We start from the raw sequence: 8,321 nt of genomic DNA, 5'->3' as shown, positions 1-8,321 counted from the left end.
ATGAAATATGACCACATATAGAAAAATGACCAATCAAAATGAACCAAGTACGAGTCTTCGGTACGACTTGGCCCAACTTGATTGGTTGATTGCAATATACTACGTGTAAGGCACCTAATAACAGCATGGCCTTCGACAATGCATCTTCGATTGAAAATTAATATCCTGTACTCGCTTGATGATATTATGTATCCGATTCGTCCTGCTCTTACCACTCAAACTTGTTTGGTTAATGCAGCAATGGCTATTTGTATGTATATCTGCTATTATTTGCATTTGTCGAAGTGCATTTAGCGTACCATAACAACGGATCTGATGCGTTGATAAGGCGCTGATACTGAAAACATTGATTATTTCTAACACGTGTTGCTAGAATATGATTATGATTGTATTTGTTATAAAGGCATTATGGGCACACTTGTGGTTGTATATATAACTTAATGCATATTTTTTTCACGGGTTATTTTTTCTTGTGTGTTTCACTGTTGATGTTTGTTTGCATTTGGTTTGTTTGTTTAATGCCGCACTCAGCAATATTTAAGCAATATGGTGGCGGTCTGTAAAAATCGACCGTCTAGACCAGACAATCTAGTATTTAACAGCATGAGCATCAATCTACACAACTGGGATACGATGGAATGTGGCAACGAAGTCAGCGAGTGCATTTTGTATGGGTATTGTATGTGCTCGCGTGCGTGTTGGTTCGTAAACCGAACCTCAAAACGAAACTAAAAAGAATATCAAGAATCGAAACCAACTCTTGCTTTTATTTTCTTGATCAGAACAGGTTTATGAAAAAAATCACTGTGATTCATAACTACCACCACTGCACAAGAGATAAGTGTCGTCTTTTCTATTTGAGCCCCGTTATATTTGGATAGGTGTTCCGTTTCCATAATGAATTGGATAAGCGTTTGTTTAGTTAGCGTTTAAATTTGTCTTTGTTTCTAATTATTTTCAGTATTTACAGTTTTAAAGATGTGTTGTACACAGGTATTATCAGAGCTTACGGATATTCATTTATCCATCCTCCAGCATCCCTGACATTTGTAGACCTTTTTAAAGTCAATCAATATCAGCAGCCAAAGATTTTCCTGAATAATTTACTAACAAGTCATTGTGACAGATGTAAAAGACTTGACAGAGATAAGTGTTATTGATTTTCTTTAATATTATATCTAGCACGGTACAAGCCACACCAATCCTTATATCCATTACCAAACAGTGCAACACGTACATATAGTCATACAGCTATGGAATGGGGAGTACAGTTCATGTTGGAAATATACATGGTAGATAAATGTATGGTGCTATGCTTCTTTTACTCCAAGGGGAAATGGTCGGGAGGGTTGGTTGGTTGTTTAACGCCACGCTCAGCAATATTCCTGCTATATGGCGACGGACTGTAAATAATCGAGTGAGTGAGTGAGTTAATATTTATCGTCATATCGGCAATATTTCAGCCATATCGTGACGAGAACAGTTTATAATTATATTATAGATCAATAAAGTAGGACATTAAAAACCTGTTGACGAAGAGCAGTAAAACAACTAGTGTGTCACAGATATCCATTTAAAACTAGCAATGAAATCTAAAATATTGGAACTATAAATGACAATACAATATAAAAACAGGCTATAGATTGCCGAACTGAAGGTAGATCACCATACTAGGGACCATGGGTTTGTGTGTATGTGGGTGTGTGTGGGGGTGTTGTGTGGTAGCCTAGTGGTTAAAGCGTTGGCTCGTCACACCGAAGTCCCGGGTTCGATTCCACACATGGGTACAATGTCTGTGTGAAGCCCATTTCTGGTGTCCCCCCGTCGTGACATTGTTGGAATATTGCTAAAAGCAGCGTAAAACCCAACTCACTCACTCTAGTTTGGGTTTCCCGTGTAATATATTTGAAATGATCATTCACTAAATGTAATTTGACTACGGCGTGGATTTACACCCTGCCTATCATAAAGGTTTGCTAAGATTCTAACAGTCACGGCCCAATATTGGAGTTATCTCCCTTCTTGTTTTGGACGTTGACCTTGACGTTGACGTAAGGATAAAACATGTCGGACTTCAAGCTCTAAACCAAGAATTCATTTCTTTTGAATTGAACACTGAACATCTTAAGACGTCATTGATTCACAGACACCACTGTGTCCGTGTCAGAAATGACCATGACTCGACTAAATGACACCAATATATTTAAATACACTGATAATGTTACAAATGATAGAATTCTAGGCACATAAATAACTCACGGATAACGCTTAACTTCAAATTCTCATTATGAACTTGCGGCCGTCGGGTAGCCTAGTGGTTAAAGAGTCCGCTCTTAAAAGCCAAAGGCCGTGGTTCGATTCGCCACGTGGATACAAAGTGTGAAGCCGATTTCTGGTATCCCGACTGTAATATTGCTGGCAATGTGCCAAACAGCGGCTTACATCAAACGCACTTACTCACTCACTTAATATGAACTTGAAATTTATATATTTATCCCCTTTATTTTGTATAGAAGATTACACTTCGTCTTTCCTTTACGAATTAATATAGATCTACACTATGTTCTTTCATGATGGGCGATATCTTAGCCTGAATCAAAAACTATTCTAATTCGGATGTATGTACAGCCTTGCAAGGACAGTGGGCTTAAGCGAACTAAACATTCATGAGTGGGCGGAGCTTATATGGCGTATATACTCCAGCTGTTTTTCTTACACTGGAAACAAATTTATTTTTTTGTTTATTTTTGTTTTTACGGAATGTCCTTATCGTTTCTGTAAACCTATAAACTCACGGGCGAAAGAATAGTCACCAAGATGATTTTTTTATCTTTTATCGTACACTAAGTGATTATTCATATCTGTAGTTCACAGTTTCATCATTCAGAATGTTGTAAATCCATTGATTTTCCAAAATATGATTGTTAAATTTCCAAAATCTGAGTTTGTTGTTTTGTGACATGTTAAAAAAGCAAGGTGACGTTTCTTTCGCCCGTGAGTTTATGTGTTGCAGTATGTTGATGGAAAATTGTTATTGTTTTTCTACCTACATCTATTTAGCTACCTATTTTGTCTTAACATGACCGTTTGGCTGTTACGAACAAAGTAAACAATTAGATAGAAACGCTCAACAAGATTTCTTTTCCATAAAATCAGGTTTAGTCATGACTGAAGAGATATCAAAATCGTTCAGTATTAAAAGAAACGCTGTCATTAAAAGAATATTAGTTGTCCCCATTTTGACCCAAATAATTTGATATTTTCCTGACCCTATCCTTATAGTGTTATCTTGCTGATCAAGAGAATGCTTTCAACTGTGACATATGTCGTTAGAATGACCTCGAGGTTATCGACTTCTATCAGCTGACGTGTCACCTTCAGAAGACTGCCTTGATTTTATGACTGTGTGTAAATTGTAACACCATTCAACTGGCAAAAACATCAACAACAATTACAACAAAATCTTTATGCGTCTCCTTTATAAAAACGTCGGGTTTCGAAAAGTGATGCTTATTACAATTTTACACATTTATCGACAGAAGGTTTTGTAAATGTTATATGCAGTGCTGGAACTAGTATCCTATTTATAGATCTTGACCTTGTTTCTAGCACGTTCCGTTACTCTACGTATATGCCGGTCTCGTGCCGAAGATTGCCGAAGTTAACTATCCCACAATTCCTGTTTTGACCCCGCTTCACAAATATTTCCGGGGCGTCTGCTAGTTAGTGTACACAGTGTGCATGGTGATATGAATGATCGATCAGGAATATCAACAGGTTGGAGAATCCTCAATGGCGCCTGATATGAATACGGAATATTTATGAAAGCTACAGGTATTTGACATCTCTGATGACCTGACAATATTTTTATGTCATACTTTATCAAATTTCTTTTGAGCATTAGACTTCAGATTTAGGCTGGGCCTTGTAAAGTTTTGTTGACACGGGAATGCTGTCACAGAGTTACTTTACATAGTGACATATAGTACTGTGAGTAGCGTAGCTGATTCAAACTCCGTGGACATAGAGGCACTTTGGACAGCTTTCGATTTATGCATAGACGGATCCAGACGGGTGGGGGGTGCAGGGCTGCGCACACCTACCCCCTTTTTTTTTTGTCCTGAATGTTTATTAAGCGATTATTGAAACTCTCGTGAAAAGGGGTGAACTTGAATGACGTGTGCACCCCCACTTTCTCAAAAAGTTGTATCCGACCCTGTTATGTCTAGGTGCTTGCATTTTTTATGGATTGAAGCACATGTGTTATTTAGATTAACATTTTCATAACCCACATATTGATTTAACTCTAGTCTGTCTCACAGTCCGTGAACCACTTATTGATTTAACTCTAGTCTGTCTCAGAGTCTATTGCACAACATTGTCTTCCCAACTGCCTAGGCCTCCCTGCAATGCAGCAGCCCTGAATGAGTGAGTGAGTCAGGTTAGTTTTACACCTCTTTTAGCAATATTCCAGCATTAAAATATAATGTCAGGGGACACCCGAAATGAGCTTCACATATTGTACCCATGTGGGGAATCGAACCCAGTTCTTTGGTGTGACGAGCAAATGCTTTAACCACTAGGCTACCTCACTGCTCCCCGACTAAATGAAGCAACTCTAGATTTCCTCAGATTCTGAATTCCCCATCTGACTTGGGCTCCTTTTCAGTTTAAATGAAATTAATTGTTTGTAACTATGATTATACAAATTCAGAGACTAAGCGTTAGTCTAATTTAACCCCAGTGTATTGAAGTGTACACTCATATCAATGTTTTTCATGTATTTTACTGACTAAAATAGTGAAATTGGAACCCTTTGGTATAAATTCTAACATTGGTTCCAATTAGTATATATCTATGGAAATAAGCCATTAAATATGGCTTATTAAAGTCATATCTGTGAAGCATGATGACATATTCCAATATACCATATACTGTTTTGGGAAGAGACATTGCATTGCCAAGGGAAATTTCAGATAACGACTGATCAAACTGTGCTATAGATTATGTTATGTCCTATAATAGTAATCATAGTGCTAGGCTTATAGTTATTATTTTAGATCTAAGTATGTATAGTAAACACTGCAACTGAGATAACATGATGTTGTAATATATTATTCCAGATATCAATTAAGCCTTCGAACACAACTGTTTCAAACTTCCTCGTAGATTGAAGATTCACAGATAGAGAAGAAACATGTGTCAGCTATTTCTGGCTTAGTTTTGTCTCCAGTTTCACATTAACATTTACCAAGGTTGTTTTTCCCTCGCTGTTTCTCATGAAATCACTGATGGTATACCAATACAATAACAATTTAGCAGTTGATGTATTATTCATTATATTCAGTGAAACAATAGCTAAATAAATGTTCTGACCATGTTGACAGTGTTAATTTATCATGACAATGACCAGTGACCAGATTACTGTAAATGTATGTATGAATGTTGGCTGTTTATCCTGCCTGGCTTGGATGTATTCCATTTTGCAAATCTTGCTTTGAATATTAATCAAATAATGTAACTATGTATAATATATTTTTAAACTCAGCCTTACGCTGTGTATGAATTTTGTTGAAAAATTACCATTAGTTGACATCCAAGCAGTTTTTAGAGCTCAGTATCAAGTGAGAGACAATGTCCAGAGGTGGAAATAACCCATTGCCCGATGCCCGAGTCCAGTGTCTTTTTTCTGTCGGGCAAGCAAATTTGTATATCACACTGTACCAGTGTCCAGTTGACTTTCCAATGTTAATTATGTTATTTATTTAAAAAATCAACAAGAAAACAACGGCCGGTATAGTGGAAAAATTATCAGGGCAAGTGATTTTACATGTGCCACTGTACCAGAGTACACTAGCAATTTTTTCCACCCCTGATGTCATATGTGTGTTAATGCATACATGTAATATTTCGTTTGTTTTTGGTGGTGCTTGGTCCCGTGCAAAGAAACAGGTAACAGATCTGTTGATGATCTGTTGAGTCCTTGGATGCGTGACCATCTTTCTTACCTTGACTTTTGAGAGTCCTGTTCCACAACGATGCACATGTTACACATGTGGTCTCACCTTAGGCAATTAACTTAGTTCAAATTGTCTTTGTTCACCTAGCAGTGAATGGGTACCCGGTGAGATGAAATGGTCATATAACAGTGAGTGTTAACATTCTAATGCCTCACAGGTAGGGCTGTAACGATACAACCAGATCTCGAAATCGATTTGATTTTCGATATTGGGCCATCGATTCAATCGTATTTGTTTCAATTATTCATACATGTAAAACCATCAGATCTCATGTAACTTTCAGGCTCATCTTTTGAAGCCTGAAATCCATTGTCAACTTGGTGATGTCTTATTGGATAATTTGCCCGGCATCAACCAATCATGTTTTGCCTTATTTCAGTGCTTGAAACTGACTGAGTTGGAGTCAAAATTACGTTCTGGCTGTGTGGAAATAACTTAAATAGGTATTCAAATATCGAATCAAAATAGTGATAATGGTTATTGAAAATCAAAATAAGGTGTCACATTCGATTTTCGATGAATCAAACCAAATAGTTGCAGAACTACTCTCAGGCAGCTTGTGTTGTAGTTCACACTGATTCATTTGGATAATCATGTTAGCACTTTGAGCATACACCTTGTGTATGGAAGTTTAAGCTCAATATATGTAAGTACTCACATTGTTATTATATGTAAACTGAGTTCACTTTGGTCAGAGTACTCACTGCTTCCCCTCTCTCTAAGGACTCTGGGGAATTCCAGTGTAACTAAAATACAGGCCCTCAGTAACCTATCGTCTTTAGAGATGACTGAATCAGTTGAGTGGTTAGAGTCTGTCAATGGTCTAACTGCAGGGGCGATGGGGTAGCCTAGTGGTTAAGGCGTTTGCTTGTCACACTGAAGGCCCTGGTTTGATTCCCCACATGGGTACAATGTGTGAAGCCCATTTCTGGTGTCCCCCACCGTGATATTGCTGGAATATTGCTAAAAGCGGCATAAAACCCAACCCACTGACTCACTTTAACTGTATGTTACTGTTTCACAATGACTTGTGGATCAATGGTCTTGATGCCGGTAACTGGATTCTTTTGTCCTGACTCAATTATTTACAGACTGCTGTCATATACATTTGCAGATCTGCTGGATGCGGTACTGACCAACCAATCCTCTGGCAGGCCATCGCTTTATTTGTAAACGTCCTCATGTAATTGTGTTTTTTATTTGCCAGAGAAACATTGTTGTTCACTAACAATAATTACGTCACAAAGACCCTTGAAGATCTGGGTTAAAACTGATTACAGCAACCCATGCTTGAGAGGGAACTAATGGGTACAGGTGGTCAATCTCGCTGACTTGGTTGATACATGTCATAACCAGTGTTGAAAACTCCCAACATTCCAAGCCAGACCGCTGGACTGGTAACTTTAAAAAATTACCAGTCCGGATAAAAAAAGCCAAAATAAAATCAAGTTTCTGAATACTATACTGCATGTATTGTAACGTTGAGGCTACGGTACATGGCCTGGTTTACAAACTAGAAGTCTGGCTCACCATCAACATCAGAGAAATAAATATCTACCAGACCACCGGACAGGCTACTTTTGAAATTTGACCGTCCAAGATGAAAATAGACCGTTCCGGACGGTCGGGCAGGCGGGAATTTTAAATGCTGTCATAACCCATTTGCATAGATAGATGCTCATGATGTGAATCACTAGATTGTATGGTCCAGACTTACTAACAGACCGCCATCATATTGCTGAACTATTGCAACAAGCAGACAGAAAGTAGCCTCATGTATGTTTGCTGAAGATTGTGAAACATTTGTATTTATACTCATGAAGTGTCTTAGCTATTGCCTTTGAGTATCAGACTGCTAGATGGCTTGACAAATCAGCCAATGTCATCTGTTCGGTGATTGTGAAAACCCCCAAATATTTCTTAATTTTCTCACTGGTTGCATCCTGAAAAGAGCATTGGTTTGCCTTTGTTGGTTGCATTTGACAATGTTTGGCGTATGTCATAAGTATCAACTAATTGATGATTTTCGAAATTGTGTTGAGGACAGCAAGACACGGAATTTCCAATATAAAATCATACCATCAAAATCATTTCTTTACAAAAGGATTGATAGAGGATAACCTTTGTACATTTTGCCAATCAGAAAGTGGAACACTAGAACATTTATTTTTTTCCTGTCGAAAAGTTCAAACTATGATAAATGAGTTCACATTTTGGTATGAAAGTAGAACCAAGTTAAAATTAGACTTAAATGGGAATAATTTCCTTCTTGGCGATTCAAAGTTGAGTATCCTAGAAAAC

At 37.7% G+C, this 8,321-nt stretch overlaps 1 protein-coding gene across 1 annotated transcript in view; it reads left to right on the top strand.

Annotated features, from left to right (window-relative positions):
- Positions 1-3,747: 3,747 nt before the first annotated feature.
- The window catches only part of LOC124290640 (tetratricopeptide repeat protein 41-like), a 61,709-nt gene continuing 57,135 nt past the window's right edge, over positions 3,748-8,321 (top strand). The window contains 1 exon segment of the mRNA XM_046727418.1: positions 3,748-3,834. The gene's annotated coding sequence lies outside the window, so the exon portion shown is untranslated.

Source organism: Haliotis rubra, unplaced genomic scaffold, assembly GCF_003918875.1.
Source record: "Haliotis rubra isolate DU_JTF1 unplaced genomic scaffold, ASM391887v1 Scf1126, whole genome shotgun sequence".
Lineage (NCBI taxonomy): Eukaryota > Metazoa > Mollusca > Gastropoda > Lepetellida > Haliotidae > Haliotis > Haliotis rubra.
Note: the sequence above shows the minus strand (reverse complement) of the source record. Positions and strands in the feature narration are given on the sequence as shown.